Source organism: Arvicola amphibius, chromosome 6 (assembly GCF_903992535.2).
Source record: "Arvicola amphibius chromosome 6, mArvAmp1.2, whole genome shotgun sequence".
Lineage (NCBI taxonomy): Eukaryota > Metazoa > Chordata > Mammalia > Rodentia > Cricetidae > Arvicola > Arvicola amphibius.
Window position 1 is genome coordinate 43,370,026 of NC_052052.2, and position 25,457 is coordinate 43,395,482.

The 25,457-nt window shown below is 45.2% G+C and overlaps 1 protein-coding gene across 3 annotated transcripts in view; it reads right to left on the reverse strand.

Annotated features, from left to right (window-relative positions):
* Positions 1-25,457, reverse strand: part of Dab1 (DAB adaptor protein 1) — a 243,998-nt gene that overhangs the window by 118,676 nt on the left and 99,865 nt on the right. The gene's annotated exons all lie outside the window — the stretch shown is intronic.

Sequence of the window (25,457 nt, forward strand, 5' to 3'; positions counted from 1 at the left end):
TCTGCACCAAGTAATGACATTGAACAATAATAAAAATGGGTTTATGATATCGCTTCTAGTAAGTCAGATATGGAGGGAAAATAGGCTGCCACAGTATTTGGCAATGAGTGCCTGTACCTTGCAAAAGGCTCTCTAATTACTAACATATTTTGCTTTATATATCAACCAAGAGTTCAAGCATGCCCACATAAAGAAATTGATGTAGAGGTGTTTATTATAAACTTTATATCCACTCTTCGAAAGCCAAACCATTGTTATATTGCAAAGGAAGACGGACATAAAATTCGGTAGCTTGTTCACAGAGTCATAAATTGGAGAACAGCACAGCAATTTAAACACTTGCCACACTTTGCCTAGTCGGGGTCTGGACTCTGGACCTACAGTTCCAGGGACTCGGGTTCTCCCAGGCATCTAATGCTGATCACAGGCTCGAATTCCTGGTTATTCTCTCTCACGACATCCCTCATCATCACCCAACTTAAGCTGAGGACTTCAGGGATAAATGAGACCATTTCCCTTCATCCGCAGCACGAGACTGACAACGTGCTGAAGAAGCCAGCCATAGCTAAGCACGGTGTAGTGCTCTTCTCGTTATGAACCCTGCCCTTCAACCCTTGCACCCATTCCTCCATCCATTACTGATCATCGCCTCTGTGACAAATGCCATTACTTGTGGGCAACAAATGAAGAAACAACCTGTGCCCCTAGAAGCTCAAGTTATGTGTGTGTGTGTGTGTGTGTGTGTGTGTGTGTGTGACTGCAAATAAGAATGTACAGTGTATTGTGGCAGGCGTGTAAAAGGTTGCTACAGCGCATCAACTAAACTTCATTTGCCATCTACGGAAGGACGGTTACGTAGCCGCCACCTCACAGAAGTGCCAATAGTAATTTAAAGGAGACGGTACAAGGGACGCATGTGTTCATCTTCCAAGTAATCTTTCTGCAAACCGTAGTTGCCACTCCGGGATCAGACTCGGCGATACTGTGTCTACACGCAGGGATGGTGACAGGGACAAATCTGAACCCGTGGTTTCCCACTCCTAACAGTCGCCGCCGTATCGTGGAATTCTGGGACTCCTATTTCTATCAATGGCTTTGGGAAAACAGTCCTGAAAGCCAATGATGGAAAGACACAGTCAGGAATGTAAAACCATAGAAATACGAAAAAAAATCAATATAAAATATATAAAAGGCATATAAAAATTAAGCATTAGAGTTCAATGGAGAGAGATCATAGAGGCTGGAGTAGAGACTATCTGTCACGGCATCCCTTTCTGGACATGTATGTAAGCAAGTTGGCCTACGACATGCATGCTTACTCCCCGGTCTGCTATGCTAAGTCTGGTGATGGCAGACTATATCTTGGTCTAAGACTTTTTGAAAAGATTGTTACTCCATCTCATATCATAATCAACACATGAAACTGTCCTAGACAGCCAGTAACACTCCTTTCACCACGCAGACTGTCTCAAAGTACAACTGTCACAGAGACAGAGGGAAGCACTGACTAGAAGCAGGTGACACACGCCACCTGACTACCCCTGAATAAGGCAGGCATCCTTATACAGACCCACACTGGAAGGGAAGATCCAAGAGGCCATTGAACCCACCCATACCCACTTAGAAGGAAGTGCACGCATTTGCCCCATGTCAAAGCTTGGATTTGGGTTGGCACACATTGTGCTTCAAGTTTGTTCTTTTGAACAACTGTGATTTATTGCTTTTTCACCTATCCAACTTCTCTTTGAATCCCCAATTTTACCTTGCCCTAGAACTCACCTGGCCCAAATCCATTGTTCCTAAATATAAACACAATGGCTCTGAAAAACACTCCGTTGGGACCCAGAGTGAAGTTGAATACGGAATAAACAGTTTCCAGAAAACTAGTCATGTCCAAAACCCGCCCTTGGTCAAATACAAAGAGCCTGAAGAAACATATGTCAGGGCACAGCCTGCTGCTGAGGAGAGAGTTAGATGAGGAGGCAGAGCCAGGGCAGGTGGAAAGGGCAGGGATTAATAAGAAAATATTAGGCCATTTAGAGGAAAGTAGGGAGCCCAATTTAGATCAGGACCCAGGGCCAAGCTAATTTGTATGAAGGGCACTTATGCAGTAGAAAATCCAGTTTCTCATTAAATGCTCCACCATTAAAAGGGTAATTCTTCATAAGCACATCTTGAACAAGGTCTCAGTTATATTAGTTAAAAAATAAATAACAGATATCAGAGTCGTAAGTGTGTGATCTCACTAGAGTATGTGCAAAGGGTGTAGCGGGGGGTGGGGATCATCTCTGCATCTTATTCCAGCCCATTCTGACTAACAGCAAGGAGGAAAGCCACAGTTCACGACGGGCTGAGCAGAGGTGACTTGTTAAGCAAAGTCCAAGAATGCTCACCATCTATTACCCAGTGTGTACTGTGTCCATTCCTTCGCCATGAGTTGCACATCATGCAATCTCTCCTTTAATATTTTGCCTGCTCTTTTGAGTGAGGCTATGTAATGAGCACTATGCCAGAGAAGACCACAGCAATACTCAGAGTCAACAGCAACATCTACTATTTTGAACACCAGCTGTGTTGGCAGCATTCCCATGCGACAAAACCCATCCATGTGAAGGACATATATAAACCAGGGGCACTATGTTATTCTTAGAATGGACACTCATCGTTTCTAATTTTAGAACATATTTTACTTCAAAAAGATGGCCCACACTTGTTGCTATTGTTGGCTGTTGTAGTAGTTTGAATGCTAAATGTCTCTCCGAGGGTCTTAGGGTTGCACAGTTAATTCTCAGCTGGTGGCACTACTTGTGAAGGCTGTGGGATCTTTAGGAAGTGGCACCTCCCTGGAGGAACTGGGTCGCCGGGGGGTTGGCTTTGAGGCTTGACAGCCTCAGGCCATTTTGTGCTCACCCTCTGCTTCCTGAGGTGGATGCAGTTGGGACAGCCAGGCTCAGCCTCCTGTCGCCATGCCTTTCCTATATGCTGCTGTGTCTTCCCTGCTTTGATGGACTGCATACCCCTGCATCTGTGAACCAAGACAAACCCTTTCTCACTGGTCTTTGTCAGAGATCTGTCAGGCTTTTTTTTCTTTTTCTTTTAATCTCGGAAAAAAGAAAGTAATGGATACAGAGCAATTGGTACTGAGAAATTGCTGTGACGGACCTGACTTTGTGGTTCTTAGGCCATTGGAACTATCTGATGGTGAGGGAATATATGGATGAGTTTGGTATTTGGGGCTAGAAAAGCCCTTCTCTGTTTAAGGGCCTTTTGGGAATAAGCTTGGAAAACAAAAATGTTGAGAGAAAAGTGAACAGTAATGATCCCACTCCTGAGCACTCAGAGGAAAAACAGGACTACCAGAAATTGGGGTCATTCCTGTGGTCTTTGGGCCAAGAACCTGGCTTTGATCTGACTGTGTTCTAGGACGTTCGTGAGTGCCTACTGTGTGTTCATGGGTGTTTAGAGAAACAGCAGGTGGACCTTGTGCTGGATGCTAGGGGACAAGGTTTTGACAACTCTCTTGACAAAAATCAACAGATTTTCCAGTTGTTCTGTCATTCCACATTAAAGAGAACTGGCACATAGACAAAGCTGTCATGAGATTCTAAAGGGCTCCCGTGGAGAGTATGCACCAGGGTCCCTCACAGGGGCCCAGCAGACAGAGCTGATTGGGTGAAAGTAATCTTCAAAAATGAGAAAAGGAACTCTTCACAAGAGGGAAGAAAACCTAAAATGTCTTGTGATTCTCAAACTGGGGTCCTCAAATAAGACTTTTCCAATTTGGGAATTTTGAAGTTTATGATAACCTTTTAAACATTTAGCAAAATGTGAAAAGAGGAAAAAAAACTTGTATACTATTAATACTATTTTTTTAAATGGATCCCTCGAGGTGCTTAGTCTTACCTCAGCTTGATATGCCATGCTTTGTAGATACCCATAGGAGGCCTGCCCCTTTCTGAACAGAGGAGGAGTGGATGAGGGGGGATACAGGTGAGGTGGAGGAGAGGGAATGGGAGGAGAGGAGTGGATGAGGGGGGATACAGGGGAGGTGGAGGAGAGGGAATGGGAGGAGAGGAGGAAGGGGAAACTGCTGTCAGGATGTAAAACAAATTAAATAAAAAAAAATGGATCCTTTTAAGTTTGAAATATGACTTGGGTTCATCTGGCTCGCCATGCATGCCTGGAAGATAGAGAGTGTGCATGGGAGGCAGGCCCAGAAGCTCACAGGAACAGGGCCACCTGAGAGGTCTGAATTCTTCTCCTCTCATGGACCTGTCTTGGTTTCATTAACAAGAGTAATTAACAGCACCACAAGTAGGAGAAGCTCTGGGAGGGACCTGAAGCCAGATTCTCCAAGTAATCTGACAACCGAAATTTCAGTATCTCATTGATTTGAATTCTGAAGGAGGAAGATACTGGGTTTACATAGGATTGCGCTGTTGCCTGGAAACCTGCCGGAGAGAAAGAGACCCGGGTGCCTCATGCTCTCCGTCACTACACCTTCACAGAAGTGATTACACAGCATCCCTTCACCTCTGCAGAGCTTCCGTTTTGCTGCGTCTGATGGACATTTCTGAGAGAAGTCGTTCTCCCAAGCATCCCTGAGTGGAGATGATTGACAATGGTATTTATGATCAATATCTGGGATCTTACCGAGAGCTTGAACTACATGATAAGCATTGTATACTTCACTTACAATCACAGAAGACCAACGTGGTTGAACTTTAGACACAGAAAGAGAAACCCAGAGAGTCTATATGCCAATGCCGATACATCTAGGGAAACACTAGTGTCAGGAATAAACTCAGGTGTTCCTAAATCCGTAGAACTCGACCCAACCCTCCCCCCCAACCCCGCTCAGGGTATTTTATACATTTCCACAGAAAAAATAGTTTGAATCTCTAACTCAAAAGCTGGACTACTTTTGCACAAATGATACACACGCGCTCTTGGCAATCACTCATTTTCTTTATTGCTTACTTTATCTTAAACCTTTAATATAAATCCCCACATAAATAGATGTCTCATAGTGCTCCTATGCCCCAGTGTATCATCTGGGCACCCAGGGGAGTATTTGCATCTCACAGTCTCCTTGCAGACAGTTCTGCCTGAAAAATAGCAACTTGAGAGGTCCCCAGGGAGTCAGAGCAAACTGATAACGCCAACAAGAAGTGTGTATTTCCAGAACTCTTCTCTGCTGACTTTTGCAGAGGGATGTGGGGAGCCCAGAGGCTATTGCCTTTCATCCTCTGGCGGGTAGGGTGGGCTGCATGGACATTTTTGGAGAGCACCTGGAGGCCGTGGCGGTGGTTGTGCCTCCATGTTGTTAGGTCTTGGGGAATATCAGGTATCTAGAAATGAGCTCAAGCTGGACCATTGGAGGATTTCTGGTGGGTAAATAAAAGCCAGCATTCTTCAGAAGCAGGTTCCCATCTGCGAAAAGGACCCATTTCCCTTACATCTGGCAGAAGGGACATTACTACCTGAGGTTGCATATCAAAGCCCAGGGAGACGTTCAGGCCCCTTCAGTCCCTACTCATAAAAGCATCTGTTATACACTCTGAAGTCTACACTAGTATCACAACCCTTCTCCCTCCTCAGGCTTCCTTCCTCCTAGATAACTGTTCTTTCTCTTTATATTGGCAAGGGAACACCCACCTCTGCTAGTCTCTTTATTGCCCCCCCCATTCTCTCGGCTCTGAATAATCCTGGATGACTTTGCACATAGTCTCTCTCTTATTTATAATAAAAACTTTCCCTTAAACATATCTTGAAGCAGTTTCTTTATTGTGCCCCTCACACGTACATGTCACCCCCGAAGCCAGGGCCCACACTGTCCCAAACAGATCATTCCCAACATTCCCAACATAGCCACCTCCTCACACACTGTGTGCCTTATAATGCCATTGCTGTTTTCCTGCTTGCCATGAGCTGTCTTTTCTTTTACAACCTCATTTTTGCATCTTACATGCCAATCAAGTACTTCCATGTCCTCCGTCCTCACCATGTCTTTTCCTTGGCATGACTTGTCTCCTTAACACACAATGCAGCCTCAGATCAAGTCTAGTAACAAGGGAAGGAGGTTCCTTCTCCCTTCTTGCCACCACCTGTTCCCTAACTAAAGCTAGCCTCCCTAACGCTTGGCATCACCTACAAGTGGCTCCCAAACTGCATCCCGGTTTAATTCACCACTCCAGTTAGAACTGTGACACCCTTTATTTTCCAAATGACTGGAGCAGTGGCCTTCACACAGATCAGGTCACTAAAATATAAACTCTAACAATCTACCCCTGGCTCTTAGAGGATCGTGTGCTGAAAGTTGGTCCCCAGTTGATGGTGCTGTTGAGAGGTGGTTGGGCCTTTAGGAGACAGCCTCTGGTAGAAGGGAGTTGTTTCATTTGGAAAAGCTCTTGAAGAAATGGTTAGTTCTCAGATACCTGAACTAAAGAGGTCTCTAGAGCTAGACAACGATGGATCACTTCATGATAAACCCCAAAGCAACAGAGTAGAAGAATGGTCTGAACCATCTAAAACCGTAAGCCAAAACACTGTGTTCTTCAATTTTGTACCTAAGGGTCTTTGGGCTCAGAAGGCGTTCCCATTTCTCCATCCTTTCATTCCCATGTAATGCCCCTGCACTGAGTTCTCTGCTCCAGAGCATTATGCCATGGTCCCCTTTAAGATGAAGCAAGAGCATAGTTTTCAGAGTTCCTATGCATTCTTTGGATTAATCTTATTTGCACTAATCTGCTTGGTAGCTCTCCTCTCCTCCTCATTTGTCCATGAACTCCATCAAGGCAGACGCTCATCTGGATCAGCTAACCACAAAATTCCCAAGCCTAGCACCTTCCTAACAGACTTGGATACCTTTTTAACTTTATCAATTCCCAGCATCTGTCTTGGCACTGATGTCATTTCCCTAACTTCTGCTTTCTTCGTTTTCTTTTCTCTGCTTGATTCCGTGGAAACAAGGGTTGATCCAGCTGTGCCTGGTGTGGCTACTGGCACAGCATAGCCCCACAGGGCCTCAGGTCTGTTGAAAGCCGAATGGGTTAATCTGTGCTTATATTCTAAAGCAGCTAGTCAGTGTGTTCCAGGAGTCATGGAACACTGAAGGAAAGTCTCCGAGGAGTCAGTAAAAACCCCTTCCATGTATAGCCTACTTCACTCAACCATGTGATTCACTTAGTCTCCAATGAATAAAAGTAAATGTCACACCCATAATTGTTTTAATGGTGGTTTTACTTTCTGCCATTAGGTGGGAATGAGTGTACCTCATCATAACCCGCTCACCTCCTAGACTGGAGGTGACTCTTTTCTGAATTTAAATCAGGCTGATTTCGCAGGCACCGAGCCAATTCCCCATTATTGAACAGTCCTCACAGATGCCCTTGGAGGTCCCTTGTTCTGGAGCAGAAGGCACTGACAATACTGAGGTCTGAGACTGGGAGTCAACCTGTAGACACTTCAATACAAACAGACCCCTCCAGGAGCCAGGTTCCCGGGGGGCGGGTGATTTTAAGACACCAGAAGATTGCCTACAGTGGCCTCCTACTCCAGACTGATTGCTAAAGACTGTTAATGGCCAAACAAAAGACATTTCATGCCCAAGATTGTTAGTCCCTTATCTCCTGGATTGCCACCGATTATAATGAGTGGCCACAGGAGCCTACACAAGAGCCTGAGTCCTCTTTTTCCTAATGTGATCAGTGCAGCTGTTAGCATCTCTTCATTTTTTTTCTTAGTTACAGTACTCCCCAGTCTAAAGGAGGTCAACCAGCACACTCCAGCTGTTTAACCCTTAGAGAGGGTGCTTTACAGTTGAGAATGCTTCAATGGCACAGCACAGCTGCTATGGTTTAAGCAGCAGAAATTCGTTTCTCATGGGTCAGGGGCTGGGAAACCCTAACGATGTGGGAGATTGGTGCCTTTCTAGGCTCGCAGATGGTCACAATCACACTTTGTGTTCATAAGACCTACTCATGCCACATAGATGGCAGGGTGTGTAGGTGGAAGAGAGGAAAGAAGGGTAAGTACTAACATGTTCTGGGTCTCCCTTTTTTTAAATGGGCACCAATTATATCCTGGGGATCCTGTCTCTTCACCTACCTACCTACCTACCTAATATGTTACCTCTAAATACCATGTCATTGGGAATGCCAGATCTGCCTTATGAATAACAGGAGGACACACAAATTCAGTCATAGAGAGTGGTTGGAATCAGGGAGAAGTATATAGGTAAATGATATTAAACATGTGTTCTCTGTTTCATAAACTGCCTTTGCATTGCCATCCAAGGCAAGGACTATTACTCTGGAAGCGAACCCAAACACAGGGAATCAAGGTCATTGTGTAAAACCATTCTACCAGTGCTAGTGAATGGCCCATTGGTGACCTTCTGTGGGAAGAAGGCATTACATTTAATGTGCAGTATAATGCCTGCTGTATGCATTTGGGATAATTAGTTAACTAACTCCTCATCATCCGATTCTTCATCTGAAAGGGGTGTGGTTATCTTCATTTCTCTCTAGGACTGTGAGAAAAACCACAGACTTGCCATGTTGTGATGTTCTTAGTACTCTGCTTGATACATGGTGACCCTTCCATAAATATTTACGGCCTTTCTCCTTCTCTATCCTTCTTCAGTAATCTAATTCACAGCAAGCATCAGTAAACAAAAATTCCCATAGCAAATTTGCACTGTCTGGGGATTAGTGGTCCTAGTTGCCTTGAAATTTTCTGACTCATAGGAATAAGGGTACAATTAGGGACAGAACGTTCCAGCCTGGAGGCAACAGGAAGATCACCTTCTGAATTATTAGCATTGAGCAATGCTCCCTCCAGTTTGCACTGCTCTCTGACTCCCAGGCCATCCATTTAGATGATCAGAACATTTCAAAGGGTTGTTTGCTCCTAGCTTGTCCAGAATCAGGCTCTCCATTCCTCAGAAGAGTTGTGCTGTTTGGTTTCCAAATTACACAGCAGGCTTTTGGGGGGATTTCAGGGCACACAGAGATACCTCGTTCTACTTAGATTTCTTTATTGCCGTTTTCCAGGTGTTGATTTGCAAGGGACAAATAACTTTGTAAGCTAGCTGCACAGGAGAGCAGGCTGATTTCATGTAATGAACAGCTGGGTAGCAGGCAGAATAAGAGGAAACACACACAGAGGATGGTAAAATAGAGTTGTATGAGCCTGGCTGCTGTCATCACTGCTAAAAGGTAAACCAATTCAAAGGCTAAAATAATATTCAACTATGATTCATGCACATACTTTCTAAAAATATATCCTGGCCTGGCGCTTCTGAAAACAGCCATGTGACACTTTCTGTGTGTCACTAAGTTTTCAGGCCTTACTCTTATATTTGGAGCTCCCGAAGGCACTTAAAAACTAACCATTGCCTTTAGTGGCACACATTGGGGACAGTTCTTTCATTCTGAGGCTCCTCCTTACATTTCCCTGAGAAAACCTTACAACTCTTGGAGCATTGGAGATGGCTCACCTGACCACCTGAATGTGATCTCCAGAACCCACATAAAGGTGAAGGAAAAGTTGTCCTCTGACCACAGTAGGCATGCTGTGGCACTGCGCACACAGATTTCCACCACACACGCACACACACACACACACACACACACACACACACCATGTATAGGCACACACATTAATAAAACATAATAATAAAATTGAAAAAAATTACTACTACTATTTTTTCTTAATTCCAGGTCTTTTAAAATTTAATTTTATAAGCCTGTTATATAAAGAACATGGTGGTATTGAGAAACTCTAAGAATCAATAGATAATTCTCTTTGGCCATACCCCCTTATTCTAATTAATCCTTAATACAACTGTCTGGAGCCATATGTAGATTTTTGTGAGGAAAAGGACTAAGGTTCCAGGTCTAGAGGCATCTCTTTAAATACCTTTTCCACATTTCTCTGAAGAAAGCTGAAGAGATCCTCATGCTAGGACAGTGTAAGCGTCTGGTGAGAAGCCAGACTGGCAATGCCCATTCCACCATCAGGTAGACCAGATGGCCCTTGAGGGCAGCCATGCTCTCCTCAATAGTATCCAGCATATGTTGGGAGCTTATGAATATTTGTTTGAAAAAAGGATTTACTAAGGGAAACTGCTTTAGCTTACTTCCCCAGAGTTTCCAAGTACCATCCCTACTCGACACGTATGCATAACAGTTTATAATCTTGCAAATCCAAGTTTAGGTTTTAGTCACAGTGTCTGAAATTTCAAAATTTGTCAACCGGATTTACTGGAACTGTAGCTCAGGCATTTTGTCAGGTAACAAGGTGGCAGGAAAAAACACAAAAATGGCCATTCACTTCCTCAGGTATGAAGAAAAAGAATGAGACAGAAAGTGAAGAGGACCTTTTGTTGAGCACAGTCATGACTCTTCATTGCACAGTTCCTCTGACATCTTTGCATGAAAACTGGGGCACAGAATATATCCTGTAATGTGGTACAATGATACATATAAGTGCTTGCTATTGTTTTTATACACACACACACACACACACACACACACACACACACACATATCACTGGGATTGTATCTTTTCCCTGGTAACCACAAGGCAAAAAGGATAAAAATTAGTGTGGCTTGCCATTAAGTATAGGTGTGCAACACTAAGCTCTAAATGCTGCCCTACTGTCAGGCTCAGGCTGGGCCTGAAGCAACATCTAAGCTCTTCACCATCAGACTTTATTCCTCTCAACAACCTAAGAAGATATGTATTTAATCCCTTTCTATACAAGAGGAAATTGAGACGCCAAGAGTGAAAGACTCTCCAAAGACCAAAGAGCCAGATGGAAAGGCAGAAGCATGAGTATGATGCTGATCAGCACACACACACACACACACACACACACACACACACACACACACACACACACACACAGAGAGAGGGAGACAGATACATACACACACAGAGAAAGATACCCACACTCACACACATGCACACACACAGATAAATACAGATACACAGAAGTACACATACACACACACATACACACACACACACATGTGCACCCACTCAACAGGAAAATCATCTCTATGGTGGGAAGAGATGGGGCAGGCTATGGAATGGAAAGAATACAATCTAGGAGGAACTCGACTCTCAGATGGCCTGGCCATTCGGCAATTCTTTGGCTAGGAGAATCACTTCCTTTCTGCAAATGAGGTGAAAATCCATCCTGGCAGACTCTCTGTAAAAAAGGCATGCACCTCCATGTATAGAGAGCTAGCACAGCAGCTGGCCACTCTTTTTGTTCCCAGTATTTTCACGTCCTCTATCAGGAACTGTAAGGACCTGGATACCCAGGTGAAGCTCCTGGCCTGAGCACTACCCACCTGGGGCAATGATCTTTCTGGAAGGATCTGTTAAGCTCCTCTCAGGGAACTGCCCCGGACCATAAAGAATCACCTCTACCCAAGCCCACGCACCCCTGCTATAGTGTGGAGTTGCGGGCAGGCCTGCTCTTCATCCCGCTCGGCTCCCGGCCACTGGCTAGCATAAGCTCCCAAATAACAACACACAAACTGTATTCTTTTAAACACTGCCTGGCCATTAGTTTCAGCCTCTTACTCACATCTTGACTAACCCATATCGAATAATCTGTGTAACACCATGAGCAGTGTCTTACCGGGAAATATTCAGCACTTCTGACCTGACAGCTGGCTTCATCGCATCTCTCTCCCTGAGGAGAGGCATGGCAGTCTATCTCACTTAGGAGAGGCGTGGCATCTGACTGAGCCATCTACCTCACTTCCTTCTTCCTGTTCTGTCTACTCCAACCACCTAAGGGCTGGCCAAGGCAGTTTCTTTATTAAAGCAGAAGACCCTCCCATATCACCCTGCTGGTTTGACACCTAACCCCCTGTAGCTGCCAATGGCTGATGAGTTGAGGCAGACAGAAAGGCCTAGAATTCAAGTCTCAAAGCATGGCATCTTTGTAGGATGATTCAGGGTTCCTCTGGTGGAATGGTTGGAACTGAATCTTACTTCCTCTGAACATGTGCACCATCCTTCCTACCCTATCGGTGTTAATCATCGGGACCCTAGGGCCCTCCCTGACAAACTTCTTCCAGCCGACTTCCAAGAGCACAATTAAAGGCAGGATGAAAATCAATGCATTTGAGGGAGTTTTCAGAGATAGAGATGGTTTTCAGGAGAGCCCAGCCAGAAAGCTTCCACAGCAATTTGGGTGGAGGGCTTGGAGTTAGTATGGAAGTGGGGCTGGGGTGCTCAGATTCTACAAACTGATCCTGATATCTACAAAGTCCAGAAAAGCTCTGAGCCAGTACTTCATCACCAAATGTGGATCGGAGGCACCTTTCTGAGCACTCTGAGTAGCCAGATCACATGTGTAAGAGCTAGAACACTAGCATCAGCCCAAGGTAACCTCACTGCCACCAGCAGTGGGCACGAGTCAGAGCTGCACATGACCAGGTGCGAGCACATGGCAGCGGGCACACAGTGAAGCTGCACCCCACCAGGAGCGGACACACGGGGGAGCTGCACCCCACTGGCAGCGGGCACTCAGCGGAGCTGCACCCCACCAGCAGTGGGCATGCAGTGGTGGTACACTCTACAGTTCACATCTCATCTCCTTTTGGCGAATGAAAGCGATCATAGATAGATACAAACAGCCACCAACCAAGGCCTGGGGGCGGAACACAGGGAAAGACTGTTTTCAAAGAGAAAAAAAAGCAAAGAAAATAAACAAACAAACAAACACGGAAAAAAAAACCTCAAATAACAAAAGCCAAAACCAAAGCAAACATACGCTCACCAAAAGCCAGATATTTCCTTTTAACTTTTGCAATTTCCGTTCCTTAAAGTAAATGCTCTTTAATAAGTTTCTAATTATAACATGAAATGTGAAGGACTTAAAATGTGAAAAAATGCAAGAGAGGATAAAAGGGGGTGACACCCCTAATGTCACCTAATGTCACCTGGCAATATTTAAGACTGCAACTGAGTGCATGGTCGTCCAGATTTTCCTGAATTATATGTACACATAAACGCCATTTTTTCAAATAAATATGTGTATGAACATATGTTCATGCTGTAACTATGGGGATGGAATCCTGGGCCTCGGGCATGCCAGGCAAACCTATCACTGAGCCACAACTCTAGCCCCGCTGCTTTTTCTTTTTCAAACTGGCAAAGAATGGTTTATTTCCCCTCATATGTAACAGATAGTTTATAGCATGCTTAGTCTTGGCTGCACAATATCCCATCCCATGGATGCCTCATAATTTATTCAACCAATCCCTATTATTGGACAGTTACAATGTTTCCAATTAAAGCAGTACAAAGAAATACAATCCCGAGAATTACTCCTAAAGGCAGTACAAACACGCATTCGCCCCCTGAGAAGGCCCACATGGAGTCTTTCACACTTATCAGCCTGATGCTTCATTATGCTCCCCCTCCTCTCCCCTTCTCCAGTTCCAGAAACATGTAGGCTCAAAATAGACAAATGTGTGAAAACAGACGTAAAACTTACCTTTCCTGACAGCATTCTTCAGGAGAGAGAGGGCACGGGATGGATGAATGTGGATTGGGAGAGGGTTTGGCCAGCCTGTAGGCAAAGCCTGACAGACTGACAGCAAGTCACCCGGCACAAGGCCTAGTGGGTCTGCACTCAAAGGCTGTGCTGGTCAATGGAATCCCCCTTTTGAAGTTCTCCAGCGTCCTGCATTCATACTCCGCCTTTGAAAAGCTTCCTCTGAAGCTCAGGCAGAGGTTAATTAAACCACAAATGAACAGGAGTTTACATTGTCACAAACAGTTCCTTTCTTCTGCCGGGCTACGGTGTTCAGGGTCATCTCTATTAGAGAAACACGGGATTACGTGGGATATCTCTGCTGCCAACTTGTTTGCAGAGTACCTTTTGTAAGTGAGATTATTTTGGTCCTGGCCATTTCTGGTGCGAACAAGGCTTTATCTTCTGTCTGCCTTCTAAACAAGAGGGCTGTGTATTCTATCGACTGATTAAATCATTTCTTTAGAGTACAAAGAAGTACGGGTGATGAAGACAACAGCGAGGGCAAATCAATTATTTACTGAGGAGGCTGCAGTATAAATTACATTTGATTAAACTCAGAGATAAATCTCGGTGATGGGGAATTTAAGTAGGACATACAGGAGTAGACAGTGACTAAGTGTCCCCAATAGTGACTCATAATGGATGCGAGGGCACAGGCTCAGTCCTGGCTGCCTGGATCTCCAATATGTTCTCATTCCCTAAACACATGCTCAAGGATCATTTCGTGCCAAGCACTGGTTTGTGTCCCAGGAAACAGTAAGGGGACAGCAGAGGAGGAGAAGGCCATGCGCTCCTGGAGAGTCTGATCTCAGAGCGGAAGGGAAGGAAGGACCAAGTAACTAAACAGGAAACATCTTTCCAGAAAGCGGCAAGTGTTCGAAAGATGTGGCGCAGTTGGATGGAACAGGAAGTGACTTGTGTTACACTTCCTGTAGACCGACTGCACCAGGGAGGCATTTCTGTAGAGAGGACACTGGAAAGAGAGGGAGTCCTGCAGGGAGGAACGGAGCTGGAACTGTAGGTGAAACCAAAGGATGCAACTCTGATGAGAGGGGGGAGATTTGGGGTCAGGAATAGGGAAGTGGAGATGCCTTCAAGGGCTGCTCTATCAGGCAGGGCCAGGCGTGTGGGTTTGACCCAAGTGACTAGCAAAGCCACCTGAAGCAGGCAGAGGCAGATGCTTAGCATAAACAGATGATTCTCACAGCTCTGTGTTCAAGGGAGGAGTCCAAGCAGGGGCAGGTGAGCTGCGTGACAGATCCAAGGCAGGTGATGGCAGGAAGTGGAGAGAAGTGGCTTAGGTCAAAACTGGTAGGCCAGTTAGGTTTTTGTTTCTTGTTTGTTTGTCAACAGCTATATGGCATCGACCAAGAAAACCAGGAATCTGAGGTGGTCACTGTCACAGTGGGATGCTCATTTCTTCACTTAGGTAGAACAGACAGAACCAACTTAAGGTCTTCAAATACACTGAAGACACAGAGCCTATCACTAGGGTTCAGCCAGGGTCTCAATGCTCTGCCAAGGGTCCATGCGCTGAAATTTAAGCCCCACTATTATTTATTTAGAAATTTAGAGATATTTAGAAAGCAAAAATGTAATCCAGACCTGGTGTTCTGGGTGGGACCTTTGGATAGTGATTCATGATTAGTTACAGTCACTGGGGTGGAGCCCAAGGATTGACTCTGTCTAAGATACCAGAGGGAGAGCAGGAGAAACACATCGACGCTCCCTCTCTCTCACCGTGTGGTAATCCGTGCTTCTTCAGGGATTTGGCAGCAAAAAGGCCACTAACGAAAGGAGCCTCTAGACTGAGGGCTTGAAAACCATGAACCAAATTACGTCTCTGTCCGTGAAAAGTCACACAGTCTGTGGGCTGGGTGTGCAAGAAGAAATAGATCATTGCCTCTACCTGGCATAGACTTGCTCGCAAACACGAGCTTCTTTCCCTTCAGTTTAAATGCAGACTTGCCACTGATAAACTACGGCTGACTATAAACGTGAGCAAACTGCAGTAGTCCCTGGCCATTTGTTTGCTGCCTCGCGGACTATAAGACAGCTGGGGCCCGTCTCATCCATCAAGGACAGAACCTTCTGTGATAGACACTTGATGTCAGTGACTGAACAGCCATCCGACCACTCCCTTCCTTAAGCAGGGTGACTGTATGTGTACAATGTGACCCATCCTCTGCCCCCTTTTGATTGCACTGGACCATAACACCTGGTCCAGGCGCATTAATCAGAGAGCTGTATTCTTGGGAATGGAATATTGAAGCAGAGAGCATGGGGGTGAGAAGACTAGAGAGTGGGTACAGAAGAGGAGGTCAGACCCTCTTTATAAGAGGATCTTAGCAAACCACAGAAGGGAAGTGTAACCTTCAAGATAGCTATCTGTCCCTACAGTAAGTCAGGGGAAAGAATCCAGACTTAAAGATAAAATTAAAAAGACAGAGAAAAAAGAATCCAGGAAGTGAATACAGAAAGAACGTAATGGTAAGAGTCATTACGGATTCCAAATTCCTGGATCCCTAACCCTTGGGCTCCATGAGACACCACCGGGTTCTTATGATATGTCCTATTATTTAGCTCTCTTCAAGTTGATTCTGTTACTTGAAGCTGTTTAGAAAATGTAATAATGGATAGGAATTAGGCCATGGAATTAGCCAGTTAAGAATTCCCCAGGCTAATGGGGAAACTGAAGTTTCATTAAAAAGCAGAAAGAAATCTGATAAATAGACACATTACCAAGGCTCAACGAAGATCAGGGAGGAGCCTGGCCTTCTGATACAGTCATCTGCCTCTCCCTCACCACCCAAGGTCAAGGGGATCCTCACTGAATGTTTGGTTAAAGTAAGGGACGTGTTGGGCCACCTCCAAATTCATCGTTACAGGGACTTTTGTCCTTCCCCTCACCCTCTTCCTTAGCTTCAAATCTCCTCAAGGATCTGTGAAAAAAATGCCTTTGGGCTGATATTATCCTTGCTCTATTTTCACTCCCACAGTTTGAGAGAGCAAACTTGTCTAGTTTTGTACTTTTTTCCTTCTCAATGCTCAGCTTGCATTGAATTTAAAACAGAAGGACCAACTGGCTCATAAACAACCTCTGTCTGTCCACCTTTTGCAAATGAAGACGATGAGAAGGGTCTTCTGGATCAGATCAGAGAAGCACATGTGCCCACTTGCAGCCACGCTGATCGCCACAAAGCCCCTCCCTCCCTAAGGGCTCACAATGGTTTGTGTGGAAGAATGATTTTAATGCTCATTCCAACTACACAGCAGATTGTCGGGGAGAATAGGAGGCAAATTTGGATCATGGGCAATAAGAGTGAACCAATCAGTGGAAAAAGAGATAAAAACTAAATCCCTTTCTGCTTAATTTGGACAAAACTGAAGGACTGGAATAGTTCTGTGAGGGGTTAGGGCTGTTGTTTCCTAAGCACTTAGTTCAAGGTACAGGTGGAAGTTATTCATCTGCATTACGTTTTATCTGATGCAGTGAGAATTATCAACAATCATTAGAGTTACTAATATCTCATCAGAGGAGAAAAGCGGATGTTAGAGGTCAAGACACTGTCAGGAGATCACCCAGCCAACAAAATGATAGAATTCCTTTAGGATTCGGCTGCCAGCTTGTCTCCGTGTTTGTATTTCCTTATCTCCAACTATGCTTTCTTCCCATAGAATAGTAGCAAACCATGTTCCCACTCATGCACAGCAGGAAGAACATGGAAAGAGGCCACAATTCAGATGGATGGATGGATGGATGGATGGATGGATGGATGATGGATTGATGGAAGGATAAATGGATGGATGGATGGATGGATGATGGATGGATGGATGGAATCCTTCAGCATGACAACCTGAAGGAGATAGCATTCTTGGTGGAGGACTAAAGAGGTGGGGCTTCCAGGGCAAATCTCTTCATAGAATACTAACGAATGGGAGGCTGAGTGTTCCCTTACCTATAATGCTTGGAGCAGAGCAGTGTCCAGTTCTGAAGCTTTAAGGACTTTAAATAAAACTTGGCAGGTGAATGTCTCTAATCTGAGATGCTGAAGTGTCAAATTCAAGCTTTGAATGTGGACAGCTTTATTCATCATTGTATGCTCACCCAATAGGTCCCAGTAAAGTGCTAAAAAATGTTATAACGAATGACCAATTATTATGTCATGTTTCTGCCATCCAGCCCCTGCCAGGTAGTATTGCTATTTTTCAATTTGCTAGGGCTCACAGTGTATAGACAGCATTTGCCACATCACATATATTTCATTTGGCTGCCAACGAATACAAATTTAGGTTCCCAGATAACGTATTTTTCTCTTCTGGACCATGTCTTGCAACCCTCTTTCCTCAAAAGAAAAAAAGACAAAAGAACAAAAGAGGAGAAACAGCTACAAATTATAGGTGTAGTGAATTTGAAGGCCTTTGTATCACCTCAAGGGATTTACAATCAAGTCAGAAACCTTTAAAAAATGAAACAAGAAATCAAGATGGAAAAACAAGTGCAAAACAATAGGAGTCATGGCCCAGGTCAGTCCAGGAGCAACCAGCAGATATATTACAAGGAGCAGTGTCACAGAGGTCTGACGGAAGTAAGGATGACTTTGAACCTGCATCCTCAGAGGAGTTTGGAACAGGATGCGGGCAATTTACATCGTGTATAGGGAGGAGATGGGACCACGCCCAGCCAAGGCTAAAAGCAAAACCTGTGCAAATGAGCCTGTAGGGAACTCGCATAGTAGTAAAAGCGCCCCAACATTACTGGCTCTGTCTCACGAGCCAGGATGGTACTGAGCACATGGCTGGAAACACTCCAGGTGCAAAAAAGGAACTCAAGGAGCCAGGAGCTAAGATCTCACAGCAGGAAGTGGGCCTCTGTACCCACTCGAACCTCAAATGCCCAGCTCTTTCTAGTGGGCTCTGCCACCTCTGCAGCTGGATGCAGATTCTGCAGATCTGAATGCCAGCTTAGGTTTCTCTATGAGTCTCAGGTCATCTGTGATTGAGGACGTGATGGTGTGACATGACAATGAGAGCAGAATTAGGAAGAAAGTGGGCGAGTATGGGAAGGAAGACGGGGGCCGGGAATAGCAGATTTTACTCTCTCCTGGAGGCAAACAACCGGCGAGCCCTATGGACCTTCAGAAATGGCTTGCTGACTTCCAGGCATGACTAGATGCCCATTCTCCTTAGTGCCCATTGGAAACATACCTAAGAATGACTGCTAGCAGGAAAGATTACCTCTCCCAGAGATGAGCCCCCTTAGGTGTTGTCTAAAGCAGAGTGGTAAATAACAAAATATTCCTAGCAGGATATATATATATATACATATATATACACACACACACACATATATGTTATAATAACAAAAAAGAAAAATGAAAAAGAGGATTTGACTTCAGGAGGGGGACTAGAGAGGAGTTTAACAGGCAGAGCTTAGGGGGAGGGAAATAGGGTCACGATATAGTTCTATTTCAATTAAAAACATTTTTTAAAAAAGAAACATTTTGAAAAGATAAAGAAAAATTTATAAGATAAATATTTGCTTAAAACTAAAATAGAGATGCAACATTAAACTGCAGAAATGAACTCATTTATCCAACAACTCTTTCTAATCACAGATGATGTTGACAATCTTTAGGTAGAGCTGAAGGAGTTCAACAAGCTCCCGCTACTGTTTCTACCAATTCCTAAAGGTCACTTACTAGCTGTCGGGTGTGGGGCTGGCCTGGCTTTCCTTCTTCCTCTCAAGGATCACTCAATGAAGTCGTTCTTTCTCTCTTCACTTATGAGTGAGGAATCTGAACTTCCAGGGCCAAAGGAGCTGGCCAAGGTCATGCCGACAGCTGGGATTGATGTGAACCCAAGTAATGTGATTTTTAACCACAAGCATGATAGTACCTCGTTGAGCCACGTAATTAATGAACGTTATTATACTTAGCAAAGCACATGACATGTAGTAATGATTTGATAAACGTGGCAGGAGACAGATGGAGGGAAGGAAGGAGGCTGACAGAGGATAAATAGCGCAGGGCATATTCATTCACGGACGGCACGTAATTCCAGGGAGAGACCTGGCAGGTCAAGTGCTCGTTATTAACCTCTTTCTATAAACAGAGAGAGGTTCAGGCAGGTGCCGGGGGTTTGAGAAGGTCTCCCAGCTAGAAGCAGGGCAGGGGACTAGGACACATCTCTGAGCGCCGCTCCTGTGTCTTCTGGCACGGCTTCACTGTCCCCTTTTCCCTTCCAGATCATCACAGGCCTCTCCCGCCCTTTGCACTCCTGCAGAGTCTAGGAAAACAAAGGCTCTCACTCTCTTCTTGGATAGGAAGGTATAGAGACCCGAGTTTTAGAGGGTCAGGGGTAGGTCGCCCTTGCTCTGTCTCTGCATGGAAATCGCCCTCAGGTGGGAAGCTTTTGATGCTTCAAAACCTCTTCTCTTCTGGAGCTCAGCCTGCAGGCAGCTTGCTCCACAGGGTCCTGGCTCCCTCACCACCGCCTGCAACACTTGAAGTCTCTGAGATCCTAAGACCTCAGATCAAGGCAATGGGTTCAATACTGCTTGGGAGAAGGGAGAAGACTGTGTTTTGCATAGTGGATGGGGGAAGAAATAGTCTCCTCAGAGCTAGTGGATGCAGGGCTGCTGACAGATGTGATACTCGGCCTATTGTACAGCCAGAAGGGGGAGTTTTCCACATCATATCTCAGAAGCCAAGCCGGAGCAAACGGAGCCTGTTTCAGAAAAAAGCCAGGAAGCCAGGGAGGACACAGCCTTGATCCCAAACCCCAGAGGAACTCTATTTTAACATGTAGAATGGCACAATTAACAAGAAAGGCAAAGTGAGGCCCTTGGTGGGCACTTAGCAGGGACTCTGTCTCCTGGTACCACCACCTGCAGGCTTCTACACACCTGCAACCATCTTTCCCGATGGAGGGAAGATAAGAGACCCAGAAGCAAAGAACCCCCTTCCTTTCCCGACTCTGAGACACTTTAAAAATTGTTGTTTCAAAATGACAAGCATGGTGACATGTTTACACCCACTGCTCCTTTTCAGGTCGGCCCACGAGGCAGCTTTTACTGGCAAATCTTTCCCAGCAGGGTGTGTGTGCAGATTACTGCAGGCACAACCCAGAGGATTAAAAAAAATTACATATTACATATCACAGGGAAAGACGACAACTTGCCTGTGCTCACTGGGAGATCAGACCCAGCAAGCCCTGAACACGTGGCTTATGTCCCTGCGGAGGGGTCCCGAGGCAGTTAATTTGAATGTACCCGATGGAAGCCTGGAGGAGGCAGTACACAATGGCAGAGGAGTAAAGAAACGAAGCCAGGGGGCGGATGTGTATTAGTTTGCTGGGGCGACTGTATCAAAGTGATGTAAACCGAGTACCCTAACAATGAATTCACCATCTTACTGTTCTGAGGGTGAGGCGTCTAAGTCCATGGGTCTTGGCTAGGCTAGATAGCTTCTTAGCCTGAAGGAGACCGCCCTGTCTTCTGCCCCCTGTCTGGTTTGCTGCCAATACTTACCATTCCCCGTCTTGCAGACATATCACCCTGCTCCCTGTTGCCACCTTCTTATAACCTCCTCCCCGTCATGCCCACAGCTTCCTCTTGTTTATCAAGAGACTATTACATACTGGAGAAAGGGCAATGGCTTCAGTTTAAGTAAGTTCATTTATAATGATGACATTTTTTCCCCCAAATCAGGTCATTTTCCAAAACGCTGAGGATGCCGACATAAATATCTCTTTCTCCAAAGGGAGCCAGAGGCAGTTTCTCCCGAGCCAAATATGAGTGAGCATGGTCTAAGAAACACGCCCTGAACAGCGTGTTTTTCTACCACAGAAGGCATTATATAAACATTTATAGTCCCAGAACTAGAGCTCATCACAAACTGATGCGTTTGTCACATACTTTGATGGGGCCTTTGAGGTAGGGGGTAAAACAGAGTGGAGAGAATGCTTCCGCTGGTGTCAAATGCTATCATCGAACATTCTGAGCTTCAGAGTGAGTGGCAGCTGCGAAGCTAATACATTCCTGAAGTTGCTTTGTGATAGTCAAAATGATATTAGGTTCGATAACAGAGGTGGATGACGAGTGGGGATTAAAGGCAACGTAGTTTTGACTGTCAATCGGAAACCTTCTACTGCACACCCGCAAAACTGTCATCAGCAGGTCAGTCTGGAGACTGTAACAAACACATGGCTTTCTCAGGGAGCATTAGCTCCCAGGAGTTAGGACTTCAGTGTATGAGTTCAGAGAGAGGCAGCACAATTTCAGTCCCCTAAACACGGCTGTTCTGCCCATGTTAGACCATGCAAACTTCAAAACAATCCCATAGGAAAGACAACTAGTATGCACACTGATAAGAACGCTGGCTTTCAGCAGGCGCAAAGGGTTTGGGCGAATACACTAGAGAAAAAAGATGAGGGTTACCTTTAAACTTGCGTCTGTCTCGTCTCAGCCCACGAATACACAGGGCCGAGTGAACCCCCAAAGCTCTAGTGAGACCTGAGGTGTCTGCTCTGCTGGAAGCCTCCACTGAGTGGTCCCAAGTACTACTTCTTTCTAAGAAATCTCCAGATGGTGACCAGAGGCACTGCAGCCCTGGGTACCTGCTATCCGTCCCCAGAGTGCAGATATAAAATTAAGATGTTGTCAAACACAAACCCACCCAAAGGTCAAGAGAGCCTAATAGGCAGGGAGAAAAACAGAAGGGAAGGAGAGGCACTCCTCGGCCAGCACCGTGGAGTCATCAGACAGGATAGTCTGGGGCAGAAGGGGCCTTTTGGGGAATTTTCATCATAATAATGATTTTGTCTCTTTTCTTTTGTTATTTGGCACGGATCCTGAGCCACATCTCGTCATTTGATGAAAATGTTAGCCATGGTTTAGATAAGTCAGATTTGATCCCTCTCCTCATGGTAACTACCAATTAGATAAGTATTTTTTTCTCCCCCATTAAAGATAAAGAATTATCTTTAATTCAGCAAGGTAGATTATTGGGTAAAAACAATTGATACCAAGACTAATCATCTAGGTTGGATCCTTAAGATCCAAAATAGGAAGAGAGAACTGACTTCTCAAGTTAAACCTCGACACAGGACTATGGCATGTATGAGCCCTCCACATATAAGCATAAGCAAGCGTGTGTGCGTGTGCATGTGCGTGCACACACACACACACACACACACACACATACACATAGTATTCTAAATTTCAACTCTACTTATTCCCTCCTTCCTGTTTCTCTCTCTCCCTCCCTTCCTCCTTTTCTTTCTTTCTATTTTTGATGACCCGACAAACTACAGACTCCAATCTTCTCTGCTAAGTTCTAATAGGAAGATTTCTCTGCTGGGTGAACGTACTATTAACTAAGGATCTCAGGGGGATGTATTTTCACAAACTAGGTCAATTCTACATCACAAAGTTTTGATATATCAAAGCGTTTATTCATGAGTTTTCATGTTCAACCCACTTGATGTAGAGTCATATTGGTAACACCACGAAAAACTACAACTGAGCATTTAATTCCTTAGCGAACATGAAGAAAATATTAATTAGTTCAACAACATGTCTGCCATGACAGAATAGGGCCAAATAGCCAAACAACGGCCAAACCTCAAGACTTTTCAGAGACAACACCTTTTCTCTATAAATCTGAGCTGATTCAGCCTGCCTGGCCCATGATATAAAAATTCTTCTACCTCCTGCTAGACAAAGCAGAGGGTATGAAGCACTGGGCAACTGGGTGCTTCATTAAAGGTATATCAGATAGACACCCCCAGGAAAGCCATCTTCCATGCAAACATTCTCAAGCATCTGGAGTTCCTACTTGATTGCTTTTTCCTTATTAGCGGCATTTTGATATAATATGTGAAGACCAATGGAGAGAGATGCAGTTGTATTCAAATGCAAGCTTTGCTATATGCCCACTGTGTGACTTGGGAGGAGGCATCTTACCTTTTCAAGGCAAACTTTTCCCCATGTGTGATTTTACTCCCATCCCTAAGTTGTTGGAAGGTGCAGACAAATGATGTCTGTGTTCTGGGCTCCACGGCTCTGGGACACCAGTTCTAACTGCAAGAGTTCCCAGTGTTAGAGAAGGGGCCGTTTTGTATGCTAAACACACTCCCTGTCCCGCTAGCCTGGATCTTGCTTTAAGATAACACAACTTCACATTGGATATACACAATGTGAAACTTAGTATTATTTAGGGACTGTACTCACGTGAAGAGGGACTTCAGATTCTAAATGTCTAATAAGTCTGTGGCTTTGCTTATAGGTAAAGATTTTAAGAAAATCCCTCAGGAGAAAATAGGTGACACCCCTCACCCCTAGAGTAAACACCTCCAAATAACGAGCTCGTGGAGACAGTCTGAGGAGTGGGTTTATCCTTGTAATGTGAACTTTGTCCAGTGAAGGGTAGGTGACTGTGCGACCCTGAAATATGCCACTCTGGACTACAGACTGCTTTCAATTGAGAGTAATCGACAAGCAGGCATGAAAACTTCTCTCCATCCCCTACACTGTGCTTAAGCAGGACCCAAGCTTGTCAAGCTGGTCTTCCCCTCCAGACACCCAGAGGGATGGAGACTCCTCCCTGGAGACAACTACAGACCTATCAGCCCTAGCTGTGCTTATGGAACGGGTGCGCAGGCTCTGGTAGCCGGCCCCCCTTTCCAGGGGTTCTTCCGTGTGTTTTCCATTGGAAGTCACTGCCTAGGAAAGCCGAGTCCTTCCCTTTATCTCCTCACAATTCCCCACGTTTGTTCCTTTGTTAAGGTGTTCCAGGAAACCCGTGCTCTGAGACCCATCTGATTCCTTCCTTGTGCACGCAGGTGTGAGTAAGCCTCCAGCTGGCTCCCCTTGTTTGGCTTTCATCAATCTCGAGTCCCACATAAGAAACTAGGAAGAAGAGTGGAAAAAAAAAGATTTCTTTTTCCTCCGCCATATCCACAGGGTTCATTCAGTGCTGTAGACCCTCTGGCCCGGAAGAAAGAATAAAAGATCCCAGGACTCTAAGAACTAAAGCAGCTTTTGCCTTACATCAGTCAGGAGCTCTGCAGCACACAGCCTTAAAAAGAGGAATCGTGGAAGCCGCTAGGCCTAGTGTCTGGGCAGAATCCGCCTTCCATCAAAGAGTTTTTATTTCATTTTACTGTACTTATTTTCATCTTGTTTCCCACAGTTTGTTTTCATATGATGAAATACAATATATCAGACCTTTGGGTGCCACAGATTCCAATTCCTCCAAAAATCACAACAGAGGTAAGAGAAATAAAAAGGTATTTGACATTCCTTCGCCTTTCAGTTACTGATCCATTCTCCCGCTTGCCTTGTGTTATGTGTGTTCTATGGCTGGCAATCCAAAGCTGGTGAATGCATTTCTTCATCTGTAAAATGGGGCTGTGATTCTTTCTCCTGATTGGAGCCTGAAATGGTCCTATCCTATAGCCATACTGATGAATATCTTGCATATCACCATAGAACCTTCATCTGGCGATGGATGAAGCTAGAGACGGAGACCCACATTGGAGCACTGGACTGAGCTCCCAAGGTCCTGATGAGGAGCAGAAGGAGGGAGAACATGAGCAAGGAAGTCAGGACTGCGAGGGGTGCGCCCACCCACTGAGACAGTGGGGCTGATCTAATGGGAGCTCACCAAGGCCAGCTGGACTGGGACGGATGGAGCATGTGATCAAACCGGTCTCTCTGAACATGGCTGACAAGGAGGGCTGACTGAGAAGCCAAGGACAATGGCACTGGGTTTTGATCCTACTCCATGTACTGGCTTTGTGGGAGCCTAGTCTGTTTGGATGCTCACCTTCCTAGACCTGGATGGAGATGGGAGGACCTTGGACTTCCCACAGGGCAGGGAAC